The 17,984-nt window shown below is 41.5% G+C and overlaps 1 protein-coding gene across 2 annotated transcripts in view; it reads left to right on the forward strand.

Annotated features, from left to right (window-relative positions):
* Window positions 1-17,984, forward strand: part of HIPK3 (homeodomain interacting protein kinase 3) — a 103,260-nt gene that overhangs the window by 23,752 nt on the left and 61,524 nt on the right. Inside the window, exon 1 of one of the 2 annotated variants that reach the window (XM_068147886.1) lies at window positions 8,888-8,969. The exons of the other annotated variant lie outside the window; for it this stretch is intronic. The gene's annotated coding sequence lies outside the window, so the exon portion shown is untranslated. Of the gene's footprint in view, window positions 1-8,887; window positions 8,970-17,984 lie in introns of those variants that run through there. 2 annotated transcript variants of the gene reach the window in all.

A 17,984-nucleotide genomic window follows, 5' to 3' on the forward strand; every position in this document is an offset into this window, starting at 1 on the left:
GTGTATTTCACTTGCACTTTTAGCTGTGGCCTGCTGCTTTTAGGTGTGTTTGTGAAACAGGAGCGATAGGTGATGTATTTCCTCACAGGATGCTCTTCTAACACATTTTGAGGTATCATCTAGAATAAGAACTGTGGATTACAGTGCTTAGCATTAATGAAATAGAACAATAAATTCAGTTGAGTAACAGTGTATTTGTGATTAAAAGATCCAGCTTCTCTCAGGTGTGTAGGTTTCATTTTTAAATTATTTTGTTAAAAAAAAAAGAAAAAATAATTAAGTCTACAAATAAATTAATTTGCCCTTGTTAAATTGTATTTGGCTAGAATAGCTGTGCACTTTTGTCTGTATTTTAAATATGGTACAACATCTATGAATGGAAGTACTTTAACCCCTGGCAGATGCCAGTTCATTAGCTGCAGCTAAGATGGAGTTTGAAGTTCAGAGCACACACTAGAACTGTAGAAATTGTCTTTTCTAAGTCACAAGTACAGTGTTGACTAAAGTAACATTATTTGTAGAAGCCCCTCCAATTTTCAGTTTTCTTGAGACTTTCAGTCTCTTTTGCCTAGCACCTGAATCTCATGCTGGGGGCCTTTTCTTGTGTCTCTGTGTCCTGATGGCAATCCTTCCATTACTTGTGATCCTCTCCAAGGGCGCCAATATCATTTCAGTGCTGCAAAAATCTGAACATAATGTTAAAACTGTTGTATGTACAGTCAGTAAAATCTCATCATGATCTGGCAAGGCTCGATAATGTTTGATGCTTTGCAGTCTCTGTCTCTTCATTTTCTAGTCTGTTGTATCTCATTGCTGTTCATTTCAGTGTTGCGTATGACATGATGTCTGTGACCATGTTTTTATTTATGGATACAGATTTGTCATTTTCCTTTCCACTTCTGTCATCTTCTTTTAAACATCAGATCATATATGTATAGGGTTGCACTCTCTGTTCCAATAACAGAGTGGTAATTATATCAAAAGATGATAAAGCCATAAAAACAAACCCATTTCCTGTGTGCCTTCACCTCAAATCCAATTAAAATGTTACACAGGTAGACACGTCATCTTCAAGGACTAATACTGAGCACAGAATCTCAGAATGTTAGAGGTTGGAAGGGACCTCCAGAGATCATCAAATCCAGCCCCTGTGCCAAAAGCAGGATCATGTAGGGTAGTCACCTACCCTAGATGATATTAGTGTATTTTACACTAAAGCATTTGTTGTTTAATCAAAAGTGTCTGTAATCCAGGTCAGAAAATAGTGCAAGCTTGAAGTCTTGCTAACAATGGTGTGTTCAAATGAAAGTATTTATAAACCTTTTCCTCTGACTAAAGTGCTTACTAACTTCAGATGTTCCAGGCTAAGGCACTGCCGCTACCAACTGCACACATATGATTAGCTAAGTAGAAATGTTACCTTATCTTCCCCTCCATTGTTTGAAGAGAGGATTGCTCAGAGGTTACAGTATTTTGTGGACGGTAATGACGATCTGCTGCTATTGTTCTTGTGATGTGATACTTTCTGCCAAGTGTCTCATTACTAGGAGTGGGCATGGTGTATTTCACTCAGTCAAAACAATTCATTGAACTGTTGCTGAGCATCACGTTTTCCTTTAGAACAGATTTGGACTGTTGCTGGTTTGGAACAGAAAAAAACAAGCACATTGGTCTTTTAACATTTGTAAAAATTCTGCTAGAATATTTGGATCTCAGAATAAAGAGATTTGGAGAAAACCAGGGGGGGTTTGCTAAAGAAGGAAATGTTTTCCTTAGAATGGTTTGATCAGATTGTAATTAAAATGTGCCTTTTCTTTTGTTCATTGTAGGAGGAGAGTCTCTAATGTGGTAATTTACATCTTTAGAAGATATTTTGGTACTTCATTAATGATGTCTCATAAAGGGGAAATAAGGAAGACTTTAAGACACCTGCTTTTAAACAGTGGGAAAACATGGATAAATTCATGTATTAAACTATTGTGGGAGGGTGTAGGTGAACATTTGCAAACCATGTGCAAAATGACTCAAGTAAAACTACTTCTTAGGAAGGATTAGTGCCACAGATTAATAACAGGACCTTACACCAGTGGAACAAAACAGTATTCTTATTTGCTTAGTTGTTTTGTTTTGTAATTTGGTTGAACTCCAGCTGCTGATAGCAAAGTCCTGGCTAAGTACTTGCATGGTGAGGCTGGAACAAAGTATCAAGGTCTTCATTTAATTCTAAACTGGGCTTGGACGCAATTCAGTGCCTGCCAGAGTTAAACCAGGCTTCAGTTCTGTCTGCTGTGGTTTGTGTTTCTCTGTGCTTTTCTGCTTCTCTTTGCCACAATAAAACATCAGCCTAAACTAGGAGTCAGATAACTCAGATTATTTACTTTAAAAGGCTTTGGAATGTGTCCCCATAGCACAACCCCAGAAATCTTTATTCAAGTCAATCGTTTTCCGAGAGTCAGTAGACCTGCTAATAAGCAGCTACTCACTGGAGTAATGCAGGATTATGTTTTAATTCTGTGCTTTGACTACCCGCCTATGTTTAATGATGTTTATTTGTAGGAATGATGCATTTTGGAAAGTGAGGTCAGCTGGAACATTTGTGGTGTTCATCTGTCTACAGCCCTTGATCTTGCAGTGTATCAGCCACTAAAAAAAGAGGAGATTACTCAACTGTAAAAATGAAATGGTTGATAGTATTAGTGGATGGCACCCTATGACTGTTTGGAAGTGTAAAGTGCAGAAGCGATGCTCATTTCAAAACAGCAGGAAAAAGAACAGTGTTTTCTATTAAAGATATTTACAGATTAGCACTCTGCCATTGGAATTTTAGTTTGAAATAAGTTTGGGGTTTATTTTTTTATTTATTTTTAAAAGGAATTTTTCTTCTTAATAGGAAAATTGTTTCAGTATATTCTTAACTTTTTCTATGTAGTATAAATACTTTTATCCAATGTTTTGATATCATTAACTCGGTAACAGATTATTTTTACTCCTTGGCTCTATAATTAATGTAGCTTTTAATGGCAGCAATTTTAAGGCTGCTTTTTTTGTGTGTGTGTGTGTCAAATCTGTCAGTGTAATTCTGTACTACAATTCTTACTCTTGATTGATTGTCTTGGATATTTTCTGGTTTAGATTATATTAGATTCTCACAGTTTTGTTGTGTAGTATTCTGATACTGTCAAATATTATCTTTATTCATGCCAACTGCCTCAAAAATAGGAATCATGTCAGATTCTGAACATAATCAGCATTTGTTAATCCTAACAATCACTTCAGATTATTTTCTGGATGGAGAGAGTAAAGGAAAATGTGAATAGAATCATAGAATGCTCTGGGTTGGAAGGGACCTCTTGAGGTTGTGTAGTCAACCTGCCCCACTGCAGTAAGTGGGAATATTAAATATGTGAAAGACACTCAGACACTACAAAAGCTAAGAACTGCATGAAAATAGCTAGTTAGAAATCTGATTCCTGCGAGAAAAATTGCAGTGTCTAACTAAAAATTTACATTATCAGGATACACCCCTTCCTTGTAGATCTCCAAAGGATCCAAAGCATGAGGAATGACCTACTTCTGTGGCTCTTAGAGGAAAAACAGACTGAAAATTAAAATGTAGACTCAAATGCACAATCCCATGTTACATTATCATTTATATGATCCAGTAAAGATGTTTAACCCATCCTGTAGAATACTGCATTTCTGTAACTCTTTATGGTCCTCTGTAAATATCAACAAGAACTTGGCATAGTTTAAGACATAGTGAATGAAGCATCTCTCAGATCTACACCTACCGAGGCAATATAAGCGAAGGCAGAGTGAATGAGCATTTCGCAGAATCCCTGGGAAAAATAGTCTGTGACAATTGTCAGGGTGCCATTTAAAAACCCCATGGTTGTTCCAGTTGGGTGTTTCAGTAACTTTGGCACTTAAAAGAACAATAATGTTGAAAACAAACATTAAAAAAAAAATAAAAATTCTGAAAATCCTAAATGGAAGTAGCCAATTTATGTAATTTCAGAGTAAACAAAATGCCTCCCCCCCCCCCCCCCTTTTTTTTGTTAGTCCTGCATTAAAGTTATTTTAGCAAAGAAAGTAGTATTTTGATGTCAAAAAAACCCCAACTGGAAACAAAAGCTGGAATTTGGGGTCTGAATATCTGTGCTTATTTGTACAAATAATGTAAGTAAAGTGCATAGAGAAACCTGTGTGTTTCAGCTGAGGAGGTGTGGTGCTTCTTAGCTGACCTTCCAGTTGTCGCAAAGGGCGAAGTGTGTGTTTGCTTTAAGTTTGAAAGTCATTTTCCGTTTACGCTCAGCGACAGAAGGTTGGATTTTGGTTATGTCTAGCAAACAAACTTATGGGGAGGGAACCTGGGGAACTTTGAACTATATTTATCTGAATATTATGGCCATCAGTGGAAAGTGTAAATTTAAATGTTTACAATTTTTCACTTTAACCCTAACGCCTTTACAAGTTTCGGGTGGAATTTGGATCTTGAAAAGTTTTAATCCAAATGCATCACACTGATTTGCTTGTTTCTCATAATTCAAGTCACACTTCAGTGACAGTGCATCAGCTAAAAAAATACTTTAGGTAAGGAATTGTGAGGCTAAATAGATAACTTTGTCTAGTTTTATCCCTGTTTTAGGAGGATAAATATTTCAAGTGTTTCAGCCAATATGAGAAACAGTAAAGTAATACTGTAGTTTGAAATCCTACCATGAATTAATTCTCTGTTGAACAGATACCACTAAATACAATGGGGAAAACTAAAGACTATGGTCTGAAAGTTAAAAAAAACCAAAACCAAAAACCAACAATTGAAGTGGAACTTTCCCCTATTCCACCGTCTTTGTGCTGATCTGTATTTGCTGCTCCTACTCTCCAGGGTAGGTGATTACAGCCTGGATACCTCCAGTGGCCACAACAACGTGTTGCTAACCAGCACACTTCTGCGTTGTTTGGATTTCATAATTTCTACCCAGAAAACTAAACTGAAGCTTGCAGCTTTACCTACTAGCTGACAAGTTAAAACTCTGCCTTCCTCTTCGTGTTAGCACTAAGTGCTTTCCAGAGATGATGAAACTCACCCAAGAAAGCCCTTTATGCTGGGTGAGTTCAATCAGCTAAATTCCAGCAATGGAGAGTTATCACTGGGAGAATTTAACTGGCTATGTGAAGAGGAGGTCAAGAACATTACAAGGGGCCTCCCTTTTCACATCGATGAGCTGGTGGCCTGCTCTTCCATGCAATTGCACCCTATGTTATTAGTGACTGAGTGAACGGCCTGGTGGATGGAATTACAGCCCTATGGTCTTCCCTTCTCTCATCCTTATCTTTGTGGGTTTGTTCCTCTGGGTGGCTCTAATAGCACAGCCTTGGTCAGAATTCAACTTTGTTCTGTTCAAGAATTAAAAGAGATCAGCTAATATAAACAACTCATAAGCTGAGACAAACAACTCATACTGGCCAGAAAAAGTGTTTTGATGATAGAAGTTTGATGAGTAAACCAAATTGTTCTAGCCAAAGCATTTTCTGTCTGCATCTACACTTGGGATTTTGATAACAAAAATAGCACAAAGCGTCATCGATAGGTGTGCTGCCAAAAGCTTCTATCCTGGCTTTGCTCTCAGATCATCTCTTTTTGCTGCATAATAGATGATATCTATGGGAAATATCTTCTATAATTTCTGTGTCTTCTTTCCACGCTGAGCTCTTGCACCTAACTCTGCTGATCCTCTGCAAGGGCAGAGAAACAAGGAGGAACAAAGAGCCTGTGGAGGTGTGTGTTTCAGTGCTGAAGTTTATAAATGAATCTAAATGATGTGGGCCTCCTTCCACTGAGTTAAGTACTTTGAAACAAAACACTACCCTCCAAAGGGTATCAGTAGTCCACATTACTTACAGGTGTAACAGGAGTTTATGTGTTAACCCTTCAGTTACCTACCAGTACAAATGTACCTGCCAGGAGAAAATTAGGACAAGGAAACATTAAAAAGAAAAAAGTGTTAGGCATCTCAGATACAATCATGTTTAACATCTGATAAAAATGTTCATCAGTGTGTTTAAAACTAGTGAATACATCCTATGTAGACTTAACTGTATGTTATGGGTAGTTAGAAACTCTTCTGTGGACAAAGTAAGGCCTATGACTGATGAAGGTTGAGTGCTTCAGCTCCCAAGGGCACTAGCTGGACCTTTCATGACATTCAGGACGTTTATTCCTAAGTATGATGAAATTTTCTCCGAATGCAAGGAAGCCCTTAATCAAAACAGCTCCCAAGTAAGGACAAATAATGGATCTTCAGAGGGATGTGATGCTCCACAAAAGCAACTGTAGGAGTTTTGAGAGAGATGTGAGAGTTTGATTACCTGCTGCTGATACTCCCGGTGCAGGCTTAGTGGCATTCTAGCTTGAGGCCATTAGCAAAAGAGGAATGTGAGAACAAAACTGACAGTGGTGAGATGTTTTGAGAGGCTTCATTACATAGCAAACATGACCAACTCAAACCAGAGAGAGACCAATGTAATGAGGGAGGTTAATCACCCTCTTTTCTAAACCTAAACTAAAACCAATTTCTGAAAGTTGGTGAAAAGTGCTCAAGTGTATCAGGGGAGCATTGGATTTATCATTTTGTCTGTTCTTAGAGGATCAGTATCATTCATATTTACAACCATATTTGGATCATTTGGGTTAAGGGAACTATAAGAAGCTTCATAGTGAAAAATAATAAAATTGCTAGAAATGATTTATAAAAAACAGCTGTAAAAATATGTTTGGACTCGTTAGTAGCTGAGAAGGAGGACTGGATTTTTTCAGTAGGTCACAAACATTAATCTGGGGTACACATGTCTGGGGGAGGAAATAGACTTGTAGATTGAATCAGCACCTACTGAACACTTTATTTGTTAGGTCATCTTAGTTTGTGTGTGAAGTAGTAAACAAGAATGTTTATTAACATTTAAAGTCTGTTAACAAAATGTGTATCTGAGTTATTCTGTAGGACGTTATTCTTTAGGAGACATATGAAGAGAGGCTTGATTAATGTTTATTGAATTTGGGGCAAAAGCTGGAATGAGTGGTTCTTGACAGCTCTAATTTTGTAACATTGACACCCACCTGCTTTTCTCCACTCCTAAATTATGTCTCATTACTTACAAGACTGAGTATTGGTGGTGGTGTGGTGGTAACTTCCTTGTTAGGTCTTGGTGCTTCCATACAGTCACTCTGTCTGTTCCAATTAATTACAATTCTGATTTAGCATCACAAAAATCTTTATTGGGAGATTAGACCTAACTAGATTTAAAATCAAGCAGACACGTGTTGAAAATACTGGAACAAGTAGTGAGAGAAAAAATAGGAGAGTACAAGATGTTGTGCAAGTAAATAAAGAAAGGGTTGGTTATTTTTGGTAGGAGGTGGAGAAGCACATGGTGTCCAGTTGTAGCTGCAGCCAGGGATTTATCTTGAAGCCAACTACTGTATAGGCAAACAGTAACTCCCTTTTTGCCCCACATCAGCTGAGTACTGTTTAGGTTCAAGAATGCTGTTTGCAGAATTTGACCAGTCTTGCAAGCAGCCACTAATATTTAAATGATGCATTAGGGGATGTTGTTACTGAGAGTGCACCCTCTTATTTTGTTGAGTTGAGCAAAGCAAAATGATTAATTGTAACATGGGGCACCGAATGGTCATTGCCTTTGCTCCATCCTTGTGTAGCAGGTGATGTGTTTGATGATACCTGGCTGACATGGCAGGGCCTGATCTTCAGGGAAGATGGCAGACTGTTTCTGGAAGGTTGGTGCTTCACAGTTGTCAGGACTGGGTAGGGGAGTCTCTTCACCTTGCAAAGCCGGAGTACTCCTTTAAATGAATGTGGAGTTCACATGCACTGTCTCATGTTGTCATCTTTGAAGCTGCAGGTCCTGAGAGTCAGGTTTTTCCCTAAAGCCAGTTTCTCATCATGCCTGTTAATGTACCTGTGAATGTTAGGGTAGTTGGGAGCTAGTGGGATGGGGAAAATCTCACCACTGGGTGTTTAATTATTTGGATTGGAGTCACAGAAGGACTGTCAGGGGTTCTGCAGGTGCGAAGGACGGTTAGTGATAGGAGCATTTTGAATTGTTCTCACACGGTTTCCCGGGGGGACCGTCGGCTGGCGATGAAGTAGCCCACCTCGGCTCCTGCGCTGAGCTGCTGCCAGGGGCTAGCTGACGGCCACACACCTGCCTCGTCTCTTCGGTGAGGCAGGGCAGTGTCAACGCCAGGCGTTTCTCATAGCTCCGGCAGGGCGAGGGACGCCGTGACAAGCGGTAGAGTTTTGTTTATGTGCTTAGGGACAGAGGGAGGGCTTGGAACTGCTGCAGGCACGGGAGAGGGGAGCCCTGACAGCGCCGGGGGAGGCAGCGGCGGCACGGGGCGGCTCCCGGCTGCGGCGAGCGTCGCATGGCGGGGCCCGGTGGGGGCGCTGCCGCTGAGGCACCGAGCCCGGGCGGGCGGTGGAGCGGGCGGGAAGGCACCGCAGGCCGAGATCCACAGGCCCGTCTCGGGGCCGGGACACGCCGGAGCGGGGCCTCGGTGCAGCATCGCCCGCAGGCCCCCTCCGCAGCGCTCGGCGTGGCTTAGTCCCGCGCCTCCGGGACGATGGGCGGCGACAGGCGCCGCTAGGCCGTCGCGGGCAGGGCAGAGGCGGAGGCGGGGGGAGGCGGAGGAGGCGGCGGCCGGGGGCGGGCTGGGTCCCTCCCAGGGAAGATGAGGCGGAGGCCCGGGCTGCCGAGCGGGCTGAGCAGGGGCTCTTCCCTTCCAGCCGCCAGGACAAGATGGCAGCGGCCGAGGCGGCGGCGGCAGGAGCGACGAGGGTGAGGGGCTGAGCCCGACCGGAGCGGCGCTTCCCCGTGGCGCTCCCGGAGATGCCCAGGACGGCGGCGGCAGCTCCAGCTCGGACGCCAGTGCGGCCCGATCCGTGAAGGTGAGCGATCGGGAGAGGCACAGAGCCGTCCCCGGTGGGCGGAGAGGGAAGCTGCCTCTGCCGGCCGCTTTCGGCTCTATCCCGCGGAGGACTCCGGGGCGAGAGGACGGGGCAGACCTTACCCCCCTGCCCCGGGGCGTGGCGGCGGCTCTTGCCCTCCTCTTAGGTGCGGTGAGCCGTTGCCCTTGCCGGAGCTCGGCGGCGGGGAGCTGGCAGCGCCGCTTCCCGTTCCCGTCACTCTCGACGGTGCCTGGTACGCCGTGTCCCCGAAGTTTCTCCTTCCCCGGCGCGAGAGAGCACCGGAGCCTGCTGGTGCGGCCCCAGCTGCCGGGCGAGGCCGCCGCCGCCCGACGGGGGGAGGAGTGGCTGCCCGCCTCGCCCGTTACCGACCGCGGGGCGGCGGTGGGGCCGGGTGGGCTGTGGGGATGCCCTGCTCCCCGCCGGGGCTCACCGCGGCCGCCGCCTCCTTGTATGGTGCGCTTGGGCCGCTGGACGGGGCGGCCGCTTTCCCCGCGCCGCACGGGGGGTCCCGCGGGTGGCGCCCGGGCGCGGTGGAGGCTGCTCCCCTTACGGGTCCTGCGCTCGCCCGCCTTCGTCTTGGCGGCTTCTTGTAGCCCCGGCGGGACCCAACCCCTGTCTCTCGTCCAGATCCCCGAGAAGAGACCCGGGAGACCATTCCTCTGCACTCTGGGGAAGTTGGCGCTGGGGCGAGGGGAGCAAATGTTGTGGAGATGTCGGTGTAAATAAAATCGACTGGAAAGGAAGCTGCCTCTTTAAATTTGGTTAGTTCTCAAGAACTAGCTGTGTGAAAACAGAGAGGGCTATTGCTGGTATGGTGGGGTTTTTTTTTTTTTGTTTGGTTCGTTTTGTGGGTGAGTGGGTTGGTCGGGTTTTGTTGGTGGTGCTTGCAGCCTGAGGGTTTGTGCTGGACTTATTCTGGTTCTTGTTTCATCGTGGTACCAGTTCTGAATCAGGCAGATGCGTTTGCAGGTATTTAACGCTGTAGGAAATAGTGATTTTGTTTGTTTTTATTTACATTAGCCCTCTGTCGTCAGTGCTATGTGCTAACAGAGAGATCTCTCTCTTGAGGCTGTACTTTTGTTTTTTAACTGTTGCGTCTGACTTAAAATGCTAGTGCCAAACCCTGCGCTGGTTTCCTTTTTTGTTAACTTGGTGAGTTGTTTTGAGGCTCCCGAGCTTGGCTGCCCAGAAATCGCGTTTTTCCATTTTCCAGCTTGTGTACAACCTTGTTTATTTCATTTATTTTTTAGTATCTTTATATTATAGGAAACTGTGTTACCAACGCTACATGAAGTAAAGCTGCAGTTGTTGATAACAATGCATAGTTCTGTGATTATTTCCCCGCTTCCCCCCTCCCCACCCCCCCAGTATTACCTCCCATTACATCATTTGCAAAAGGTTTATGCTCTGATTTCACACAAAGTAGAGAAACTGGGCTGGACTGTGAAGAATTACTGTCGGATACAATTCCCCAGCAGAATTAATTTGCTAAAGGTTTGTGTAAACTAAGTTTAAAATTTACACAGTAGCTGTCTGAAAAAGCATGGCAGCTAGCAAAGAGATTAATTAAGCACCTGGAAAATAGGTCAAGACTGTATTATGAAGCGGCGTGGCGAGATCGCAAATAAATAGAGCAAAGTGTTAACGTGGACTTAACCGGGAGAAATCTGATACTGATATGAGTGGTGACTGCTTTATCTGTGCTGCCACGAACCATTTATGGTAGCACACGGTGAGGTGATGTCTGTAATCATGCAAAACAGGAATTGGAGTTTTCTTTTAATGCGTTTGTTGCCAGGGATTCTGTTGTAGTGCGAGTTCTGCTGCTTGCTCAGGGTGTGGCATCGGTTGTGCTTGTAAATTGTTTTTTCATAGATACACTTGGCTAGATGCTCTAATTCCAGTGGTGGTGTGTGGCTGTCCAGGTTTCAGCATGCTTTGTAATCAGAGAGATACCGTCATCTGAAGTAAAGTTACATTAAAAAACTGTTCAAGAAGCTGCCACACCTGGGGTCTTTGCCAGTGTATGTGATTTTTCTTTCTGGTTTTTCCCCCCATATTTTTCTGTGTTGGCATGTTTCCTCCCTCCTATCTTTCAAACAACTACCTACAGAAACAGGGAAATGAGATTGGCTCCAGCATTATGAGATGCCAGAGACAAAGACAGGGTGTGGGGAGGAAGACTGAGCATTCAACTTATCCTCTAGAACTTGACACAGCTGATAGAAATACTAGAATTTCTGTATGCTGCTTTTCTTGTTCTGTGCTTTAATTTCTAGCAGTTGCTTGAAAACAAATGTTGTTTTAGCGATAATTTTTCAAAAAGCATCTGTTGGGTTGGTTACGTTGGTGCAAGGGGATGGGAGGCCAAGCAGCAAGTCTAGAGGCAGTGTTAGCTTACAAGCTCCTGGGTAGAACAGAATTAACTCTGCTTAATTCTTGTGAAAATCCCAACCTAAGCGTGTAGGAATGTCAGACTGCTTCTCCCAGTTTGCATGTTTAGAGATGTACCTCTCTGTACTACTTTAAAGGGCTCTTATTCTTCCTGGTTTTAGAATAGTTTTATTTTTGACAGTGTATATCCTCTTTCTTTCCTGTGTTTTCTATTCTGCCAGTTTGCTGATTGTAGCAACAAAGATCCTTTTGACAGAACAGTGCATTTTGAAACAGGAATTTTGTAGTTGGCTTTCTTATGTGTGTGGGGGAAGAAAAGCATTGGTAATGGGCACAGCGCTGTCATTTGAGGCTGAACATGTATTTCAGAGGAATGTTCGATACAGAAGGAAAACTTTCAGATGAGCTAAATTTTGCTTGTTGCAGTGTGAGGTCTGTGACATGCCGTTGCATACGGCTGCTGGGCAGATACAGAGTAGTTACCACAGGCAGCATTGCTTTCTGTGCACAGCTTTGCGAAACAGCAGAGAATCTCTCTGCTTTATATTTGCTTATTAGACAAGCCTTAGCTTCACTGAATATATAATTAGTTCGTTCCTTCTGTAGAAGCATTACAGATAAAGTATACTGCTCTGTTGACTAACAGAAGTGGGGCCTGATAGTCTACTGGTGATACTTGATCGAGGGAAGAGGAAATGTGGTAGCAGGATGTCCTCGTGGCGATACCAGTGCTCCTCCGCTATGCACTAACTGTTGAAATTTGTAAAATTATAGCCATCTTTTGTACCTCAGAAAAGCTTGCTTGTACCTTTTTGTGTTTAGTGAGTTTCTTCAATTCCATGGTGATGTCACAGTGCAGTTACAGGAGAATTTTGGAAGTCTTCAAGTAGGATTAATTTGAGGAAGAAACCCTCCTTAGTGCTGCTTCACTGAAACTAGGAAGCTCCTGTAGATGGGTGATGTAAACTCACAGCTGGTTCAATACGTACTTTCAGCTGGTCTAATTAGTACATTTTCTTGCCTTTGAACATAAGGGAAGTAAGAGTTTAGCTTGATGCTAGGAAGCTTTTCCTAAGTTAATGTCTTTGTTCCTAAGTCACTGACATTATTGTTCTTCAGATCTTTTGATTGAAGAACCTGAGATGGAGCAGAAAATGATGTATTACTTTCAGTGCAGGTCTTTGGAGAAAAGCTAATTCTTTGGGTAAAGTACAAGTTGGATCTTTAGGTACCTGAAGCTGTTATTCAGAACTCTGGTTGGGTTCTGTGTGAAACCAGATATGAAGATATTAGCAAGGGTGAGCCCTGAGGAAGCTAGAGAAGGCTGATGAGTGTGCAGTGCACTTTGATGATGGCAACTATATTTAAAGCAACTTTCCATAGTGCTATGAAATGGGTTAGCAATGAGTTACCTTTTCCCGACTTCTACTGGCAGTGAACAGCTTCTATTTGACCTGAAATAACCTATAATGAAGCATAAAGCCTGGAAAATCCTGTTACCTGTTCTTGACTCCCCCCATCTTTCTACAGACCTTTTTAATTTAGAGCCTCTATCACTTTCACAGATTTCTAGAGAAATTGAAGCTCTTTTTCTTTTCAGAGGCACTAACTTTTATGTGACAGATGAGCAGAGGAACAGATGTAATTGTGAAAGCAAGTTTTGGTCTGTGACTGATTGCATAGTATTTCCTCTAGGGTAGGTCCTCTTTTTTTTTTCCCCCTTTTTTCTCAATTCTCCATTTGATTTATTTCAGTATGGTGAATATTGGGAAAACATGGCAAGAATTGGTGTGTATCTTGGTTTTTGGTGCAGTTTGGGGATAATCTTCTTTGTATAGTGTTTTTAAAATGTTTTTTTTTTAGGGTTTTCTGTGTTTTTTTTTAGTTTTGTATTATGCCATTATGTCTTAATGTTCCACTTCAGTTTTGAGTGGGTAACTTTCTGACAAAATGGGGTTTATCTCTAACAGAGAAATTTTGCTTGAAAATAGAAGAGCAGCCAAATTCTAGAGTTTGGGTTGTTTTTTTTTTTCCAGAGAGTAAAATCAAGAGGTTTAGTTCTGATTATTTTTCTTATTCAGTGAATTGGAATCACTTTAATTTCAAAATACCTCTTCTTGTGTTATTAACTTTGCATATTTAATAGTCCCAGCATTATGTGAACTTTATTGTAGTCTTTTTGCAGGTTGCTTTTTCAGGAATAATTAGCAAAATACACCTTTTTGGAAGTAGGCTTTTCGTCAGCTCTGTTGTGTGCTGCATTATTTGGGTGTAGCAAGATGAAGCCTGGAAGAAAAGTTCCAAGTTCCAAAACATTTCAATAAAACAAGATCCCGTGAAATGTCTGAAGACAAAATAGATGCAAGAAATAGTTTCATATTTTTAGTGTAATAAAAGCCACAGCAGCTATCTCAATATGTAAAAAGCAATTGGATTCTTCTGTACGAAGGATTATTTTATGAGTGACACTCCCATCAAAAACCCTATTTTTAAAAGCAATAATCTTAAAGTCATGGGACTCTCTCCATTCTTGCTAAAATAATGCAGCAGTTCTAGAAAACTATTCTGCTTTTGAAAACATGTTGCAAATTAAGCATGATTAATGCTTTTCATGTAAGAAGTCAGCAATTGTCAAGTGAGAAGCCCTTCATATTTGTGTGAGCGTTAATTGCTGAATATGTATGGCACCAGAGTAACCACTCATTTGTCCTAATACCTGTGCAGCATCCATTAGCACAATGGTTAAAAGAGGAAGGTGTCGCTGCAGGTTGGAGATGCTTATGGCCACTTTCCACACCTGTTAGAATCCATTCTCTAATCCACCAATTTGATTATTTCCTACCCTTCCCTGTCCTGGAGGCTGTGCTCCTTGAAGTTCCTACACTGTATTGTCTGGCAGCTGTTTTTATGTGACCGGAACACTTAACTTCCAAGGCATGAGTTTGTCAGGAACTTAAATTGCTGGGTGAGACAAGATTATTATCACAAAGCTGAAGCTTGGTTGTTGCCTTGCCTTGGGGCAAGTAGCCATCCAATACCTGGGAAAATTTACTTTGACTTATTTTAGGAGTTTACTATGTTTCCACTTGGCTCATAGTTAGAAGCTGAACTGAAGATTGAAGCTGGTCTTCTTTCCTAGTGCTTGCCGTGTCTTGAAGTGTCATAAAATAAGATAGCAAAACTGCCAGTAGAACAACTTCAGCTGGGATTGTGATAACTGATGCAGCTGTACTTTGTGTGGGGCTGGAGTGTCTTCATTGCAAGGATGTTTGCTGCTTTTATTAGTGTGACTAGATCCCTCTAGGCCTACTGCCTAGGATCTTTGGATATGAACTGACATCTGAACCATTCCCTGCAAAAGTGCCTGCCCACAGAAAGGAGCTAGTATGTGTTCAAAGGCTGAATGAGAAGGTTGTCATGTAAATGTAAAGGCACAAAGGGAAAACAAACCACGGTACTGATAATCAATACAAAGTTTATTAGAAGCAAAGCAAATAAACTTCTTTTACTGGTAATTTGAGCTCCTTCTGGAAGGGAAGATAAGAGTAACTTGTTAGCATCAGGTATTCATTAAAATTAACTATTTTGCACAATTTTATCTGAAACCTTAGTACTTTGTCTTTACAAAGTAATTTACAGTTTCATATGTATATGTGAAAACACAATGAAAACATCCACTTGTTTTTCCACAGTCTCTGTTGTTTACTGCTTTGTTTTGGTCCTCTGCCAATGTTCACAGAAAATGGTGTGTTAACCTTTACCTTATTCCACTAGGTTGAGTAAAATGTACTCTTTTTTTTTCTCTCTTCCATATGGTGCAGGTTTTGTCTGTATTTGTACACAATTGGTGGAACTTGCACAACTTCCAGAAGACTTTTTATTTGTTTCTTGTAATGTATCTTTGCTTTTTTTACTCTAAAGCTGTTGAAGTGCACCATTGCCTTGTAACCTCTTCCTTCCTCTGTTTTCCTAGAAGCTGTGGTCAGCTGCTACTTCCTAGCCTTTTCCTTTCAGCAATTCTGTGTTTTCTTCTTTTTTTATTCCCCATTTTTAAAATTCCAGCATTGCTTTCTTGTCTACACTCTCTCAGTTCTAGTTCAGAAGCTTTTCCCACAGTTTGTGTTTGAAGATTTAAACTATTTATCGGGGTAGAAGAGGTCCTCACAAGGTCTGTATTTTTCAGCACTTGAAATTATTTAATACAGAGGATTTTGGTGTTTGGGATCTTGTGAAGCCCTTTGGAAGGACAGACTTTGTTCTTAAGAGAAGAAAAAAGCTCTTTGTCTCCTCTTTCCTTATCTATTAATATCAACTTACTTTGTGTTTGAAGACATTAATCGGTATTAAGCCTAAAAGGAATTGATTGCTTTCATGAGATTCTAGAGGCTTTTTTTCATACTTTTCTGTATGGCTTTTGAAATGATGCTGTGAACTAATTTCTTCTTTTGACTGTGTCCTCTGCCAGAGGACATGATGGGAGTTATTCTCCAGAAATGTTTTGGGAGCAATTTGTGTTAAGTGCTCTTTGAGACTAAATGTGTTTTTTAAAACTCAGCTGAAGAGATGTCCAAACGTTGTTTTAAAGACCAAAATGCGTGGATGTTAAAAGTTTATTTGTGCTACAAGTGGAAAGATTATTAAATATAGGAAGGAACACCACAGAGCAAAGACTGATGCGCATTTGTCAGTGTTATGCTCCAGCTAGTGGTCTGATATGCTGCCTGTAGTCTTGCCCTTCTTTTTCATACCTTTCTGTATAGTTAAATTAACAAGTTCCTCGTTGGAGAAGAGGGAGAAATTTCTTGTGCTGAAAGCTTTGGGAACCATTGTGATACCGGCTATTACAGTTACTGATTCATTAGGAGGCAAAAAGCTGAGCCTTCTGTGAAGAGAATATGCATTTCTAATGCACTGATTTTTGCCTGTAGCAAATACTGCTTCCTCCACCTCTTCAGAAATCTGAAATCAAATGTTAAACACCTATTTTTCTCTCAGTTCTTTCTTCATTGTTCTAATTTATGCAGCTATTTTTAGCTGTTGTCATGATGTTGCTTAAAATGAAAGAAAACGACGTGTTTTATAAAAGCAAAATATTTATCACAGTCTTAAATAAGGAATTTGTACTCTGAAAAAAATTATACTAAAACTCTGGAGAGTTTTAATTGTGTATATATAAAAACCCCCTTTCAAACATACTCATTGGGTGGATGTATATATGTGTTTGTGTGTGTATACCTCAGTCAGTTTGTGTCTGAAAGTTGTTACTAAGTGTAGCTGAAGTGACTGACCGGCACACTGTAGAGGAAAAAGATATACCAAGAGAAGTGTTCTGCTTTAGATTTAATTGTTTTACAGTTAAATCAGCTTTAGAAGAAGAAAAAGGCTAAGGTTCTTATTTACTGTAATTGTTTTCTCTGCAGAAGGCACTGAATATGACCTAGGCCTGCTATTGTGGCAACTCAGTAACTGCTTGATAACCAAGTTGTTGTTGGTACAATTGATGGGGTACTTGGTGCCATGGGTTAGCTGTTTGGGTGGGTTGGATTGGTTGATGGGTTGGACATGATGATCTTGAAGGTCTCTTCCAACCTGGTTTGGTTTATTCTAATAAAGGTTTATTCTAATAATAAAGGAAGAGTGATTACAATTTTCCATATATTTGGGGAAAGTTTTAACTCAGTTGTTACTTACTGCTGGGTAATTCCATGCAGGGAAGAGTTTTATACGCTTCCTGAATTGTGTTCTCTTGGTACAGTAGACTCTGATTTGCAAATTTTTGCATCACATGTCAGACTTGATGAGCTCGACAGGTTATTTGTGTGTGTGCTGCTGCAAATGTAATGTGCAAGGCATGTGAGGAGAACAGTAATTTTGCATTGCTGTACTGCACGCTGCTTTTTCAGCTTTTCCAGCTGAAAATCTTCTCTGATAAGAGGGGAGGTTAACTTTTGAATGAGCCTCCTCCACCTCAAGTAGTTTAGAGGGCTTGATGAAGAATCAACTTTATGTAAGTGGGGACCCTTTCATAGGCATGCAGATGTTCGGGCATGCCAGCCACTCTGAAGCTGAAGTAGGAATGAGGAAAATAGCCATCTAGATTTATGTTATGATAGGAGCTGTATTTGGTATTGTCTAGAGCCTATTCTAAAATGAATCTTCAAAATACATTTCTTAGCCATATTGGTCTGCTTCTAATTCTACCAAAAGCCCAGCAGACTAAAAATGCAAAGTTAAGCAGTGAAATAGAAATATACTGGCTGTAAATAAGAAGGGAAGATGGCATACATTCTTTTTTCAGATAGATTGTTTGCTTTTAACAGCAACAACAAAAAAAAGATGGGGGCATTTGAACAGGTGTTTCCCAAAAGGCAGTTTGAGCTAAACTCCTCTATGAAATTTAATTTGTACTTTAGGAAAGGTGGCAAAATCTTTTGGAAATACAGCAATGGGAGAAGCATGGCTGCATGTCCTGCCTCTGTACTCCCGTTGATCACTCTTACTGCACTGAAGAGCAACAAACAGTCACAGTAGTTTGAACACATCTGCCAATGCTGTACTGTCATGCAGTACCCGAAGGTGTGGGCTCTTCTAAACACCGCA

This window comes from Melanerpes formicivorus, unplaced genomic scaffold (assembly GCF_026170545.1).
Source record: "Melanerpes formicivorus ecotype bairdi unplaced genomic scaffold, bMelFor1.0.p_v2 SCAF_16, whole genome shotgun sequence".
In the NCBI taxonomy this organism is placed as follows: domain Eukaryota; kingdom Metazoa; phylum Chordata; class Aves; order Piciformes; family Picidae; genus Melanerpes; species Melanerpes formicivorus.